Below are 17,303 nucleotides of genomic sequence, written 5' to 3'. Positions count from 1 at the left end.
ATGCTGTGGAGAATGCAAAGAAATTTTTATGACAATATGTCCTCAAATACATAGTTACAGTACATGTACAATATACATGAAGACTTGAGCAATGTGAGATAATGTATTTAATGAACAGTACAGATAAATAGCCAATTGGAGTGGTGCAAAGATTGTACCTCAATAGCTTTCTAACTTAAATGATTAGGATTTGAAGTTCCAGAAACTGTTTGACTTACTGTTTATGTGATTTAAGCAAGTTATTTCATCTCTCTGAGATGTAAATTGTAAAATAGGGTGCCAGTAGAACCCAAACTATAAGGGGAGAATAGAAATCAAATGAGCTAATGAGTGTGAAAGAACTTTGCAAAGTTTTTAGATGATATTGTCATTTGAGATAGCATTTACTGCTGTTCATAAGAAATGTCTAGCTAGGTGCCTTCTAACCATATGTTAGAATTGTACTGCCTTCCCCCCTTTAGTTAGGTATGGCCATGTAATTTACTCTGGCCAATGAAACGTGAGTCCAAATGGACGTTTGTCCCTTTCACTTTAACAGCATATATGTGATTCACTACTTTCCCCTTTGTTGTTATGCCACTGTGACTGTGAGAGCATGGGCCCTAATCAACCTGTAGTCCTTTGAGTGGCCACAATGAGCAAGCCCACAGCTGATCAATGTTGAGCATAGAACATAAGCAAAAAATAAATTTCTGTCATTTTAAAGTAAGGGGTTGTTTGTACTGGAGCATCATCTCCTAACACACTCCAACTAAAATGTGTATCATTCATATTTAATATTACTTGAGTACCTGTATATTTAGGTTCTAGTTATGCTGCAGTGGTATTGTCTACTACATAGTGGAGTTGTGTTTATCTTTGCTAACTCCACTTTTCCAAAAAAGATGTTGGTCTCAAACTCAAACCAGGCCTTTTATCTTTTTTTTTTTTTTCATCTGTATTGTGAAGTATTTAAGGTATCTACAGATCAAGAATAGAATTGGACTGTTCTGTCTACTTCTATTTTGCAATATCAGCTTAATTGAAAGGAAAAGTTTCTATTTGGACAAAATTTCTATTTGATTATAACAATATTTGGAAGGGTGGTTGAAAAATAACAGAAGATGAATTACCTTTGTTATATCTGTTTCCTTCTTTAAAAAAAAAAAGTAGTCTAGTTATTCTGAAAAAGTAATACCTGAGTCTTATTTTAGGCAAAATAAACTCTTACTCAGTTTCAGGTCCTTACTCTACTTGACGTACTTTTCTCACTTAGTGAGAAAAGATTGGACCCGTTTTAGACCATGTGATCATGAGCCTAGGCTTGAGAGCCTTGCAAGGAATGGCATTTTGAATAAGAGTACTTTCCAAAATGAGGACAACAAATCCTTCTAGATGGTGCCTAAGACAGAACTACTTTAGATTGTACTTCTTTTCTGCATTAAAGAATATGGTAAGCATCCATTATTGTAATCACTAACTAACTCTGAGGATCTGAGCCATCAGTTAGGATGAGGCCAGTGTACCAGCACTGAATATACCTTTCTCTAAGCATGTGTAAGCCAGGTGAAGGAGTCCTTTCTTTGTTCTTGGATGAACGATTAGCCCATCCCTGGGCAATGAGTCTGTTGGAAGGCTAATTGGTGCCAGCACTGGAGGCAGTGACATGAGCCTTTTGAACGTTTAGTCTTTTTAGATTGAACAACTAAACCATCTTTCAGGAGCAAATCCTAACAGGCCGTATGCCAGGTATTTGAGTAGTCATTTTCAAATAGGTTTTGTCCTTTAATACTCTTAATGATCCTGTGAGTTTTGTCAACTCCCTTTAGAGAATAAAACAAAAATACAAAAACTCACTTCTGCCCTCCACATTTATCTCTGTTGTACCTCAGATATCTTAGAGATTGTTTAGATGTGAAGTAGGTTGGCCTAAGGAAACAAACTTTTAAGTTTTGTTGTTTTTTTTTAACATCACAAGAGTGACATATTTTTCACAGATAATTTTTTAAAGTAGGCTCCATGCTCAGCCTGGAGCCCAATGTGGGATGTGAACTCACAACCCTGAGATCAAGACCTGAGTTAAGATCAAGAGTCAGATGTTTAACCAACTGAGCCACCCGAGGGCCCCTACTTTTCATAGATAATTTAAAATGCTGAAGAGTCAGTAGGAAAGAAATTGCCCATAATTCAACCATGCATGACAAACTGTGGATACTTTGGCAAGCCACCCCTTCCTAAGCTCAACTGCATGCAGTGTGTGTGGAAGGAAATGAGAGAGTATTGTCCCTTTTCCAGCAATAGCTGGACAACTGAGTGTCTCAAGAATAAGGGGCAGGAGAATTAAATCAGTAAATAGGCAGCCTTGAGAGATGCTATCACAGGGCTAGTGTCTGTGGTTACTATCTCCTGTTGACCTTTTCCACAGCTGGCTAATGTCAACCAGCTACTAATCAAAGCTTGTGAAAAGTTGGCTAACACAACAACATAGAGTTCAGCCTATAGATATGTTTACCATACTGAAAACACCACTGGCCTTTCCCATACAGGGAGAGTGTTAACAGTCATGCTGTATCTCTTAGAGCATGTGGTGAATCACCTGGAAAAGGACAACAAAAATGCAGTCTTCCCATATACAAGGGAAGAACATTCATTTCTCCCCAGATTGCATTTATTTTCTCCCCAGATATTCACTTGTGACATCCTGCTGTTTCTGATAGATTGTCTTCTATGATTTTCTCCTATTTAATCCAGGTGGTGAGGTATTCCATGTGTCACTTATCTTGCCAGTTGACAGTGATGAGCAAGAGCTCATCATTATGATATACTTTGTGATTTTCCACCTGCACATTAGTTTTTATTCTAGTTTTCTTAATTAAGTTAGGTAAATTCCCAAAGCCCATTTTCCTGGAATTTAGATACTTCAAAGCATTTATACACCTGTGCAATTCTCTCAGTTCTCCTTGCCTGCATTTATCCATGCTCTAAATGGCTATTTTCTTCCATCTGCTCAAGCGAATCTACCCCTTCAACTACCTAATCTTTGAGAGTTCTTGTACCTTATTTGTCATAATTCTGGTGTAATTCTTTACAAGAGTAGAAACACAAGTTTACATTCAATTTTGAGAAATCCATGATGATGATGATGATGATGATGATGATGATGATGATGGAGATGGTGGTGATTAATATTCCCATGCCTCTAACTTGGAGCCAGGCACTGTTCCACATGAGTGAGTACTGTTGTTACCTCCATTGAGGAAATTGAGTCACCGAGAGGTTAAATGACTTACCCAAGCTAATAGTGGCAGAGCTGGGATTCAGACCCAGGCAGTGTGTGGCTCTAGGGCCTCTTTCTTTTAACTGCTAGTATGTACACTTTCATTCTGCTTCCACTTTTCACTTTTTTTCTGAATTATTCTTCAATCTGTGTGAGGTCTTTCTGTTTTGTTCCATTTTATTTGGGAAGATCCAACAAAGACAGAGAATATAACGGTTTTGCTCCTAATATCACTACAGGTATGAATGCATGTTGAAAAAAATGGGAGAGCCGGGAATCAAACAGAGAATTCCTGATTCACAGTCACCTTCTCTGTTGATAGCTGTCAAAAATTACAGTGATCTCCTGCGGTATGCTTTGCATTGATCAGTATATGCTTATGAGGAGGACTGGCTGCTTTCTGGCAAGCCTGAGGCAGAAGGCATCCTCCAGGGCTAGTGGGCTTTCCTTAGGGCCCACTTCATCTCAGGTGGGTCATAGCATCAGGTTAAAGTCCTCAACCTTATGAGGGTCTAATATGCAAGGAAATCACAGCGTTCGCTGGTGGAGTCAGAAGTTCCGAGAACTCCACAATTCAGGAGGAAAGTTTCTTGGAAAGTGGATCTGGTAGGGAAGAGGAGCTTGATGTGGTTTTGCGATATAGGTGAGGTTCAGTGGGGTGGAATCTGGAGCTGACGACCAAGAAAGAATTCTTGAGGCGTCTTTGGTGCAAGATGTGATTTATTAAAACACAGGTTCAGGACCATGGGCAGAAAGAGCTGCTGCACCAGAATTGGGAGAGGTGGCTGATTATATATTATGGGGTTGGGGGAGGTAAGGAAAAAGGGAGGTTGAGAACGTACTTTCATATGTTAGAGAAGACTCACAGGATACCCACGGTCTTGCCATTGTCAAGTTAAAGTTGTTTTTCCCTCTAGCAAGGCATTCACAAGAAGATAGTTGGGAACTTTCCAGAGGAACATTATACTCTGCCTGCTTCAAGTATCTGTCAATGGCCTGCAGGTTATAAGGACATTTAATTGTATCTACATTTCCTTCTGGAAGCTAGGTTATTGATAGAAATGCTTTATTCTTGTAGATTGCTAAGACATTTGTAAACTGAGGGAGACTCATGTTTTGTAGGATTGTGATCTTTATAAATTAACTATTTGTTTTTCCTTTTGTTAGCTTTAGGGCAGCCAAGAGTGCCTGAGGAATGTCACATATATCCCACAGGGGTGGGGGGTTGTGGGGTGTCATATTCCACTTTGTCTTCAGCCAGCCTTCTGTTCCCTCATCAAGCTGACACCATTCAGTGGAATCATATGAGGAAACAACAACTCTGTTTGCTTTGTTAGTGGGTCTGGATGTGAAATTGTGAGAATATGTGTGGTTCCAATTCATAAGCCATCCTACACTGAAGAGTTGGATTTGGACCTAAAACAATACTCCATTTTTATTCTAGGTTGTTTCTGCAGTTTTACTGAACAAGAAAACATTTTCCTTAGTGGTTTAGTGTCTTTTCACTTCATCTTCCAAATACCTGGCACTGAATTGAATTTAGGGAGCACTCTGGTCTGGCTCCCTTGTTATATAAATCAGGAAACAAATGTCTACAGCACTTAAGAGATTTTCTCAAGTTTTCAAGTAATTATAAGAGTATAGCCCTGATCTTTGGCCTGCCAGCCCATGTTCTCGTCCACTTTATTTCCATTTTTGCTTATTGCAGGAAGGAACAAATATTAGTTGGAGTGCTTGGAGGTTGATAGATGTCATTTGTGAGAATTTTTTAAACTCAGAGTTTACATTAAGTTTAACTGTGAGCAAAAGCAGATTTTAAGGTAGGCCTCAGAATTTACCCAACCCCTTTCCCTTCATTTCTCCACATCCATTTAAACAGGTATAATATCTGGAATCCCAAATTGAAAGAAAGCTTTTTCTAGCATGATTGACACACTTACTGTTGGCTTAAGGAAATGGGGGAGGGTATGAAAAGAAAGAGGGTAGTGGAGGAAGAAGGGAGGTAGGGAGAGAAAGAAAAGACACAAACTCTTACTCCCAGCTTTGTGACTTGGAGAACATGGTAACTTTTCTCAACACCTAATTAACATAGTAGGTATGGACTACCTCAGTAATTAACTTCTATTCACTTTTAGTTGGTGCCACTCATTTAACATTTAAATGCCAGCCTAAGTGGGAAGCTGAGGTTTTTGTGAAAACTGAAGCAGTGAAAGGGGAAGTTACCTAAAAGGTGCACCATGGCCTTACCTTTAGATTTTAGGTCTTTGTCATAGGAAGAGAAATTTTGGGAAGGTGGGAAAAGGGCTTCCACTGGATGCTCTGTTTTTCCATCAAGACCCAGACAAGGCCTAGTTTCCATTTTGAGTTTCTCGAAGTCCCTGAGCCCCCTAGGACTCCAAAGAGTTTGAACACTGCAGTTCCAGGTACAGGTTAAAAATTTTAGCCCTGGACCCTGCAACCAGGTCCCTTTAGTTAGAGTGTGGCTGGGCTGGCTTCTTTAGGCTGCCACCTTTGAATGCTTTCCATTAATAGAAAAACTGATGGAAAACCAGGGTGTGAATTTGATCAGTTGACCACACCTTGCTGTCACTGCTAACCTGGCCATGCCTTCAAATCTCTGTTGACTTTGAGGACTTGTTGGCCTATTCTTTGCAAGTCACTCAGCCCAGCCATCCTGCCCACTTTGTAAGTATCTGGGTTAGCCATGCCAAACCCTAGTCTTTGTGTAGTTTTATATACCTCTGTGGGGGACTGTTTGAGGATTTAATGAACTATATGCATGCAAAGGATTGGTATCTGACATTAAGTCTACTTACTATCACCCGAACCTCTGTAATGGCCTCCTGACTGACCTTCTTGCTTTCACCCTGTCCCCCTGTAAGCTATTTTTTTTTTTTAAGATTTACTTATTCTAGAGAGAGAGCAAGAGAGAGTGCATGAGTTGGTGGGGGGAGGGGCAGAGGGCGAGGGAGAGAAGCAGACTCCCCGCTAAGCAAGGAGCCCAACTTGGGGTTAGATCTCAGGGTGCTGAGATATGACCTGAGCTGAAATCAAGAGTTGGACGTTCAATGGACTGAGCCACCCAGGCGCCCCCTGAAAGCTATTTTCTCTGTAAAAGCCAATATGATCTTTTAAAGATGAAAATTATATCGTACCACTTCCTTGCTTAAAACCCTGTAGTGACTTCTGAATTTTGTCACACTGAATAAAACCCAAGCTGCTCACCCATGCCTGCATAGCCCTGCATGATCTCGCCCCTGCCTCCATCTTGAATGTCATTCTGTATAGTTTTGCCCTTTCCATTCAACTACACAGATCTTTTTTTCTTTTCTTTTCTTTTCTTTTCTTTTCTTTTCTTTTCTTTTCTTTTCTTTTCCTTTCTTTCTTTTTTTAATACTCCCAAGTACCTGCTGACATTGGCACGTGTGTACAAGCTATTTCTGCTTCCTAGAATGCTCATCCACTGGTCCTCACATGATAGCTTCTTCACACCATCAGATTCCAGCTGAACATCTTAAGAGGCATTCTTTAATTGTTCAAGCTAAAGTAGCTACCTATCACTCTTCATGTCTCATTTGTTTATTCATTTTCTCTCTACTCCCACTAGAAAATAAGCTTCATGAAGTCACAGGGACCTTTCATGGCCTTTTTGTTTGTTTGTTTTTGTTTTTGTTTCCCCCATGCATGCAATGGTACCTAGAACACCGTAGGTGTTCAGTTAATATTTATTGAATAAATGAATGACACATGGTAAGTGTTCAATAAATGTTAGCTATTATTATATTAGAGAAAAACAAAAAAGTGAAACCTTAATATAATTGGAGTTCCATTTAGTCCTCATTCTGTGCAGTGATATATTCAGAGAAACAACTGTTCAGGAAAATAGGACTGAAAGCAACAAAAATCTTTACTCCCACAAGAAAATATCAAAGGTGGGAGGGTATATTTTTCATTTATTTCAACACTTGGTAAAATCATGTCTTGCTATCTCTGTTGCTCACAGTACTCAATAATCATGGCAGCTACTCCATCAGTATTATCTTCCTGTCTTCTTGCCAACTCCCAACCAAAGAACTATCCTCAAACAACTGTAACCTGGCTGGAGCCATTTTCTGAATCACCATAACAAAAAGCCTGGAGTGAAGCAAGCATACTTGGAACCTGGTGGTGTGGGTGGTGGAGGTGAGACTGGGCATATTCATAGGTTAACAATTTTGTACCTGGTACTCATATGGCAAAAAGGGGGAAACTGAATAAAGATTTTAATGAATTCTAAACTAAATGATATTTAGGAAAGACTATGAAATAGCTCTACTTAGGGATCACTGAATCCCACAAACTTTTTACTCGGAACCAAATACACAAAAGATAAGTCTCTCCATTTTTAGTATCCTGCTACAAAGCTTTGGACCCAGGATAGGAGGAGATGTCTATTATCACAAAGTTCCTCTTCACTTAGAACCTTATGGACTCTGATTAGATGATGTTAACTTGCTTTATTATTTTGTTTTTAACTATTGTGGATTAGAAACCAAACCTAAAAGTGAAGGGGAACTGTTACAGGTGAGAAAATAACTTAATATTAGACTGCTTGATATAAGCAGACCAAGATGAAGAATGATCTTACCATATAGTCATAACAGTGACTCTGATTCCCGAAATAGGGGTCAGTCATATTTTGTTCCTTAGTGGGTTCTAACTTCTAGAGCCATCAGTGCTCTCTGAAGGCTCCCTTAGGTCCAGCACACATTTGTAAGACAGACCCTTAGAATCACAAGATGTGGTCTGAAGGAAGTAGGACTTTACTCTGCAAAATTGCCAGGTCTGCCAAAGCAGCTTTCCTGAGCTCTTGGCTTCCTTAGCACAGTGCTCCAACCAGCTGACCTCAACTGACTCATCAGATTATAGGAGAAGTTGGGAATAGAAATTAGTTCCCTGGGGGATCCTGGCTGTATAATAGCTATCATTTGTATGCAGTTAAATGATTTGCAGAGTAGCACAGCTCAGAGCTCCCAGCTGCATTTTGTCTATTTCTGGAAGCGTATGAAACAGTTGGCTGGGAATGTAGTTTCCAAAAGGTAATGTGAGCATTATAGTAACATCTGGGGCTAAGTTTTTCTCCCACCTCATCTGACCAAAATCTAGATTTTGGTCAGAAGTCCATTCTGCATCCAAGGAACTTGGGTTTAATAGCTATTGTCTGCTTCCCAATGCTTGCCTGTCACTTCTCTTGTTTCTACCTGCCAGTCTTGAGCCTCTCAGCGGCCATCCCCCCAGAGAGTGCCAAGAGACATAAATATTCATGAGGGAAAGAGAGATTCAGAAGGCTGAGGTCAGGGGAACCGTGTTTCTCAAATGGGCTACTGGCTTCTTACCTTGCTTTCCTTTTCCTGTCTCCCATCCTCTTAGAGCAAATTGTCATATAAAGTAGCCATTATCTATCTCCTCCATCCAGTAGGGAAACGGCAATGTGATAGGCAAGAGCCAGGAGAGGTGTGGGAATCACACATGATCCCCTGGGATGGCACAGTGTTTCTCAATCCAGCTTATAATAATGATGGCTAAATTGTCCCCAAATTCCTCCTATACTCCAGGAATTAAAGAGAGTAGGATAAGAAGAGCAGAGAATTATAGGTGGTAATGGCTGTCATGGTTAACAGTGGAGGGATGAGGGAAGGAGAGGCTGTTGCTATTTGCCCTAGCAAGGCCATCAACAGCTCTGCCCTAGGGAAAGTCATTTACGAACTCACACCACTGCTTCCTCTGATTTCCCAAAACCTTTCTGCACCAGAAACCAGATTAAAAGGAATGATAGTTGCAGCCTAGAAGACTGTGAGAGAGGAACCATATTTTAGCCCTTTGCCTCCCTAAAGAGTGGGAGGGTAATGCTCAGTTGCCTGGATCTAAAGGTCTGGAGAATTTTGACACTGGGTAGTCCATCCTCCTCTTCTCTCACCTTTCACTTCCCTCTGAGTCCCATCAACACTGGCTGCCAGGTTTCCAAAGCTCAGGCTTCTGGCAAAGGCCCCAGTCTGTCCCACACCAGGGACTCGTTCTCTGACAGCTATGTGTTTCAGCCTCAAGTTCTGATTTTCAGTTTTGTCACTATTCTAAGCAAGGATTTTGCCTGTTACTGGTTACCCTTACCTAGGTTTCATTTTGTGACTTCCCATCAGAGATGCTTAGTTTGATTAACTATCTCTTTATAGTGCTCCTTTCCTTTTCTCTACATTAGAGTTGGTCTCTTAAATCACCCTAATTTATAGAACAACCATGAAAACCATCTTTATGTGCCTGCCTTTGCATGAACTATATTTAGTGCCTTTATCTAACTATGTGGCAAGAATAATTTTATTAATCTCAGCAGACAAAACCAAGTGTCAAGTCATAGCAAGGGTGATAGGAGCAAGGATTTCTCCCTGATTTGACCTAACACCGTGGAGAGTTTCTTGGCTTCTTCAGGTAATGGAATATACCAGTGATTCAACACAATCCTTAAACCAGCCAGTCTCATGAGGCATGTATGGAAAGCTTGATACTTTGAACAATTGGCAGGTCCCCGAACAGTGAAGACCCAGTAGTCTGTGAGAATGAAGAGCTTGTGTTGGAGTTTAAGAGGCCAGCAGGAGGCTGTGTGATATAATAGAAGGAACACCGAACTTGTAGTGATAGTCCTGGGTTTAGGAGCATCCTTACTCTGCCAACTTGCCACATGATGTAGTCAAGACTTTTAACCTGATATTCTTCAGGTGTTAATGACTGCTGCATATCAGGCACCATGCTTGGCATTGCTGATAGAGTTGGGAATGTGACAGGGTTTTGCAGCTAAGTGTGACAACCCTAGATATATTATGGGGTTCTTATGAGAGTCATTTCTTTAGTTGAACTTAATTGTTCACAATATATTATTTCTATGAAAAATAACATTAATAACAAATATGTAGATCTTCACAGCAGGTTTAGGTCCTGATAAGGCCATCGTAAGTTGAAAATACATTTAATAAACCTAAGCTACCAAACATCATAGTTTAGCCTAGCTTACCTTAAACATGCTCAAAGCACATAGCCTATAGTTGGGCAAAATTATCTAGCATAAAGCCTATTTCATAATAAAGTGTTGAATATCTCATGTAATTTATTGAATACTGAAAAACAAATTGGTTATATGAGTACAGAATGGTTGTAAGTGCATCGGTTATTTATCCTAGTGATTACATGGCTGTCTGGAAGCTGCAGCTCACTGTCCAGCATCACAAGAGTACAGTATAGCATACTGTTAGTCTGGGAAAAGTTCAAAATTCAAAATTTGAAGTTATGATTTCTACTAAATGTAACACTTTCATACCATTATAAAATTAAAAAATCTTGAGTTAAACCCTCCTAAGTCAGGGACCATTTGTATTTTAAAGTCTACTTGGGAGATGGTTAATGTATCCAGCCAGGGTACCATATTGAAAAAAGTACAGAGCAATATAGATGGGGAATGCACATTATCCTGTGGGAAAAGATTTTTTACTCACTTATACTCATAAAATAGCAAAATGTAAAAACATTACTGCCATTGATATGAGGGATATAAGGTGCTTATTAAAAAATAAATTTCATGAAACTCACTTGTTTCTTTTAAAAGCCATTTTTCTGTGATCTTACTGAATACCTGGGAAGACTGCAGACTTATGATAAAGAACCTCTGTTTACATAGCATATTTTCATATCACTTCTAGAAGGGTCAAAAGCAGCAGAGCAGAGTGGCCTGAAGGATTGAGTTGAGGACAATCTTTAGATCACCCTTCCAGAGATGAAGGGGCTTTATGAGAGCTTCTTTGCTCATTTGGAGCCCAAGACACAGCCCTTGGGATCCTCCTGAGAGAATAAATACCAAAAGTAGATTAGGTCTGGGCACTCTTAGATGCAGTACACATTGGATGATTCAAAGTAACCGAGAAGAGCATTTTAAAATCATTAATTATAAAGAGAGTTTACAAATTGATAAAAAGACATTATCCCATTAAAAACTCTTCATGATGTAGATCTTAGTTTGGATCTTAGTTTGGTAAGTGAAAAAAAGACTATTAAGTTTCTTGTACATATAATCTTTTTGGAAGAGAAATATTTGCAGGTGTATAGAGAATATTAACTGGTTATCATTGGATGATATGGTTCTGGGCTTATCTTTAAACTTCTTTGTATTTTTTAAGTTTTCTGTAGTAAGTATGTACTTCTTTTAGCCCCAGAAAAAGTGATTATAAGCAAAATCCTAAAATATTATTTATGCAGGAAAGGGACTATGTGCTGTTGACTATTTTATCCCAGTGTTTGGAATATATGTTAAAATAACCTGAGAGAGAGCTTGTAGAACTACAGCTTTGTGAGTCTCACCCCTGGAGATGCTGACTCATTTGGACTGGAGGAGACACGGCTGCCAAGGAAAGTGGAAGCAGATTCTAGACTAAGTCACACTAAAGAGTATCAGAACCATCATTTCCCGTATAAACTCCAGGTTTATTGTAGCACAGGGCAAAATCTGTATTCCAGCTGAAACTTATCATTCAATTTCCCTCTGTCTTAGTTTCAGTAGTTGTTCTACCTGGCAAGGATGTATCTAGTTTAGTTTCCCCTAAGATGCCTTTTAGGCTCCTGGGACTTGGAAAAGACAATTATCTACTAAATACCAGGTGGCTGTGTAGATTAGCCCCAGTGAGTAAAAACACAGTGATTTGAACAAAAGACATGATTAGCTGATTGAATAACCACAGGCCATCTCAGTGCAGGTGTAGTAGAAACAAGGATGGGGTCAGATACTAACACTTCTGTTTTCTTGGTTTCATTAACAGTGCACTCATTATTTCAATACTCCTCTGATGTTAACAGTAGGGAGACATGGAAAGAGGGATAACTTATACACCACAGCATTCATATTTTTTATTAAAATAACGTTTTCCTTAAAATTTCATGGAAAGAGATAACTTAATGTTATTTCTCCATCTACTTATAGAGAACTAATAGTAGTGTGTGCTTCCTGGGAGATATTTTTAAGAATTCCAAACTAAGCATTTGGCTCCATTTATGACTATGATAGAAAAACTAATATTCACACTGTCCACCTGTGCATACACAAAACTATGTTATATAAAAGGCAGGGCTACCCAAATGCTTTAGACTACCATTCCATTTTCTGCTTAGTTAAAAAAAACAAATGGAAAGATTCTAAGATGCTGCCTGTTGAAAACCCTGCTATAGACACCAGAATCTCTGAGCTCCCAATTAACTAAGGTATAAATGGGGAGAGGAAGGATCACAGGTAATTTAAAGTATAGTTAAACCAAAACTAGTCAAAATGTAGTACCAACATTTTAATTGTAAATATACTTAGTTTAAAATGTATCCAATATTCAGATACACATTAACATTCTAAAATGTCATCAAAACATAGATAATTTAGGTATTGTTGGTATGCATGCAGCTGAATATCATTTTGCTTCCTCATAAAGAAATGGTCAAAATATTAAAATCAGAGTTTTTAAAAGATCAAAGTCTGTTTTTTTTTTGTGGAGAAAGATATCCCCAAAACATGATAGACATATCTATTCATTAATATGTATTTCCAATAGTAGACACATTCTAAAACATAGTTATTTGTGCAGAATTTTGGGGATTTTGTTTTTGGACAGATTCATTATCTATGCATACCTTTTGGGCATGGTTAATCTTCATACTTATTAGTCCACTTTTAAATATTCAACAGTTAAAACTCATATCACCCTGGCCCATGTTCCTATCATTTAGGTAAGTGATGGAAGATGAGGCAACTAAAAGCAGTGGGTGTTATTAGCAAGAGACAGCTCTGTGAGGTGAGCTGGTCATCAGTTGATTCTTTTTCATTATCTCACTCATTTGTAAGCCCGAGGTCATTGGTTCAAGCTTTCTCCTGACATCTAGATAACTCACCACCAGATAGATGGTGATGGTGGTAGCTGGCTTTCCATTATAATCTATGCCTCCACTATTGTCATTTGTCCACACTTGCTAGATACATGAGAGAAGATAGCAAAGCTATAGAATAAACAGATAAATGTAATATGATTTTAGAGAGTAACAGTTTTACTTGAGGATGTTGAGGGCAAAATAATGTAAACAAGTTTTATTGATGATAAGTTTAAAAATTAGTTTTATATTAAAGTGATATATACATATTACAGAATATAAAGCAAAATGTGCATGCTTTTTAAAGATGAAATGGGAGACTTCAAGAAAATTTCCTGATTAGACCACTTTCGACTATACTCAAGACTCCAAAATGGGAGATTGGGGAGGAGGTAGAGTGGTATAATTAGTTCAGTCTCCTCTTCTATTAGGTGTTCTGGGAAAAGATTGAGAAGCACTGCAAGGGGGCATGAAGAAAAATAGCATAACATTTAGTTAAATAGATGCCCATTTAGTTACAGTTAGGATGGGACTCCACTGAGTTACACTTTTTCTGAAAAAGCCTAACTCTTAAATGAGCCAAGCATAAATCGCTAATTATCCTGTTTATGAGGATTTGAGATTTAGAGAATAAAGAAATACAAATGGCTAAATTATAACAATTTCCTGTTAGAGAACCATTACTTTCCTCATTTACTTACTGTAATGTCTCAGTTACCACTTTGGTGTCAAAAGTTCCCATGACTTAGGTGTACCTGCCATCTTGCTGCTAAAGATTCTCTATACACTTTGATGATGATGATGACAATTATAATGATAGTCAAGACCTACATAGTGTTTATTGTGTACCAGGTGCTGCTCTAAGTGCTTTGCATTTAGTCCTCACAACAACCCTATGAGATAAAATTATTCCTGTTTTTTTTCCATTTTACAGATGAGGAAGCTGAGGCACAGAGAGTTCAGTAATTTTCCCAGGACATGTTGCCTAGGGATGGTAGAACCAAGATTGGACCCTGGGCAATCTGGTTCCAGAGTCCTACTTTTAAACATCAGCTTTCCTGCTTCTCATCACAGAAATTATTAAACATGTAGTGTTTACAAGGGTAGAATTCATGAAGTTGTTGAAAGTGATGTTAAAGAACTGCTTGTGTTACATGAACAGCATTAACAAATGAGGATCTGGTAGAATTAGATAATCAGGACACAGTAGGTGCTTCCAGAAAGAATCAGTTGGCTAACAAAGGAAATAAAATGAAGTCCTGAAATAGATTTTTTAAAAATTACTTTCATTATGATGCTCGCTTCAGCACATATACTAAACTTGGAATGATACAAAGAGGATTAGGATGGCCTCTGTGGAAGGATGATACACAAATTCATAAAATTAATTTCATTATGATTGTGCCATGAATGTCCTGTATGAAGTAAAGGATGTTGTATGGTAGATATATTGGGCAGTTCTGTCGAGAAACACATGTAGACACACTCCAGAAGGCACTCCATTTATTCTTTATTCAGAGAACTAGTGACCTTTTCCTAGTTGTTTTCAGATAAAGACAATCTGTAGTAAGGGTATGCTTGAAAGTTAACTTCAGTCTAGTTATTGACACAGGAAGCTAGATAATGTAAGAAGTTGATGGTGCCAAGTGTCAGTAAAGGTAGAGAGGAGTCCCATCTGTGATCAGTTGTCCTATCCCAGAAAATAAGAGTGGTCTTACCTGTGCCCTGTCACTCCAGATTTCTTTATTTTTCTTAATCATAAGAAAAGAGAAAATCATTCAGGGGCTACATTGCTCTTTATGATTGCTCTGACCTTGGAAACCGTGTGTGTGTGTGTGTGTGTGTGTGTGTGTGTGTGTTTAATTTCACTCTAGTCGACAGCTTCCTTCCTTAGGTCTGTGTTTTTTGAGGGCAAAATCTTTTTTTTTTTTTTTTAAGATTTTATTTATTTATTTGACAGAGATAGCCAGCGAGAGAGGGAACACAAGCAGGGAGAGTGGGAGAGGAAGAAGCAGACTCCTAGCGGAGGAGCCTGATGTGGGGCTCGATCCCGGAACGCCAGGATCACGCCCTGAGCCGAAGGCAGACGCTTAATGACTGTGCCACCCAGGCACCCCCAAAATCTGCTTTCTTTCTTAATACCAAATGCTTAGGGTCACTTCATCACGAAAGTTGCCCTTCCCACAGTTTACACTCAGAGATTATCTTCTTATGAAAGACCCCATTGCAAAAAGAGAAACACTTTTAGGCACATTTAAGTGGAATGTATGAAAGATTTTCCAGGAGTGATTTTGCTACAAGAAAATTAAGCTTTGAGCAGACCAAATCCAGAAGCATGAACTTCAGTCAAACAGAGGAGGGGAGATTATTCATTATTACCATATTAATCTTGGACTTTGATCATTGGAATACAGATTTAACCAGCTAACCAACATAAAAGCAGTTCTGAGTCCACTCCTAGGAAGTTCTCTTATCAAGTAGTTTGATAGTGACCAAAATTAAATTTCAGCTTTTATGCTTTGGGCCCTGAAAATAAGAAGATGGTTAATATTGAAACAGAATTTAAATATTCAGAAGTCTTTTTGCCTAGAGCATTGAGTCAAAGATATTGTAAGCCACAATGAACCTGTGGCAATAGCCTTTGTTTCTGAGCCCCAAATCTTCTTTGCCTAGTACTCCACCTAGTAGATCACATCCTATCTAGGCAACCCAACTTTGTCTTGTTGTGCCACCAGGCTGCCATTTATCTCTCAAATGTGTCAAGGTCCAATAGTTTCTGTATGCAATTTTCCGCCAGCTTTTCATTCCAATTTTAATGGAAGCAGAATCCTTCCCTCCCACTGTAGATCAGTTAACCAGACTGCATTGACAGCAGGGAAGATAAACTTTTCCCTTCAGGACTGCAGAATATAAAAGATTAAAATTTGCTTTTCTCCAGGAAAATTCATAGGTTTGAGTCTCCCCCAGAGAGTTCTCTGATCTTTGATGCCAGTGGGCTCTTGAAGAAGACCTGCTGGGGATCATCCTTTAGAGAGAACAGTTTGAAATTCCAGTGTAGATTTGTCAATGGCCACATCAATGCACTAGCAAACCATGAGAAGGAAATCCTAGGAATACCAGGGTCATTAGGTAGTGGCAAACTATTGTCATGTTGCAGTTGTTTTTTTTTTTGTTTTTGTTTTTTGGTTTTTTTTTTTAAGATTTGTTTATTTTAGAGAGGGTATGAGTAAGCAGGGAGAGAGGAAGAGGGAGAGAAAGAATCTCAAGCAGACTCCCCACTGAGCATGGAGCCCAGTGTGTGGCTCCATCTCAGAACCCTGAGATCATGAAATCAAGAGTCAGATGTTAAACCAACTGAGCCAACCAGGCATCCCTCATGTTGCAGTTCTTATATCTGCTGGTTTGAAGGTTCACAGTAAGGCATTTTCTTCCCATGTTACGATAGTCTTGTAGCCTTAAACACTGCCTTAAGCGTTTATTTCTGCTTCATCAAGCAAATCATTGTTTCCTTATCCCAGGAGCATAGAGCCTGGCTAGAGGTGTGCTGAATAGAGCTGTCCTTTCAGTGAAGCCTTCTGAAATCCAGGCATGGTACTCGTTGTGTAATAGCACCCAGACCAAATATGTCTGTAGGAGGTGACCTGACTCAGTTTTGTCCTTTCTTGAACCAGCATCTTCACTGTACTGTCCAGTCCAAACATCTTTATAGAAATAGCAAATGTTTATCTTTAGCTAGAAGTAGAGAAGCCTTTCTAATAACAACAAAAATGTTAGTTGGGAATTTTTGAACCCTCACTCTGGAATTTTGAATAAGTAAATATACACATAAAAACAAATTATGTTTTCACAGATATTATACTAATATATCTTCCCCTTCTCCCCTTTAAGTCTTGTCTCATTGCAGCGCATCATTCTTAAGACATGGTGGGCTTGTGGCTTTAGCATAGGAGATGGTAAAACAGTGGGTGTGAAAGCAGGCAATAAGGAGTGAGGAGGCCCATTAAATTATTTTATCTGCTCTGTAGGTATAGAGAAAACAAACCTAGAGGGCCCAGCTATGAGGTTCTTCTATAGTGTGGAGACTGGAATTAGGAAAAAGGAAAAGATGATATGAGAAACAGAA

At 38.9% G+C, this 17,303-nt stretch overlaps 1 protein-coding gene and 1 non-coding gene across 9 annotated transcripts in view; both read left to right on the top strand.

The window, feature by feature from the left end:
* TMEM108 (transmembrane protein 108) overlaps nucleotides 1-17,303 on the top strand; it is a 658,034-nt gene that overhangs the window by 440,295 nt on the left and 200,436 nt on the right. The gene's annotated exons all lie outside the window — the stretch shown is intronic.
* On the top strand, nucleotides 14,475-14,578 carry LOC113254179 (U6 spliceosomal RNA). The gene has a single exon (XR_003315705.1). It is a non-coding gene; the product is annotated as a U6 spliceosomal RNA (small nuclear RNA).

The sequence above is a fragment of the Ursus arctos genome, unplaced genomic scaffold (genome assembly GCF_023065955.2).
Source record: "Ursus arctos isolate Adak ecotype North America unplaced genomic scaffold, UrsArc2.0 scaffold_20, whole genome shotgun sequence".
In the NCBI taxonomy this organism is placed as follows: domain Eukaryota; kingdom Metazoa; phylum Chordata; class Mammalia; order Carnivora; family Ursidae; genus Ursus; species Ursus arctos.
The sequence above is the reverse complement of the archived record's forward strand: the minus strand, read 5'-3'. Positions and strand labels throughout refer to the sequence as shown.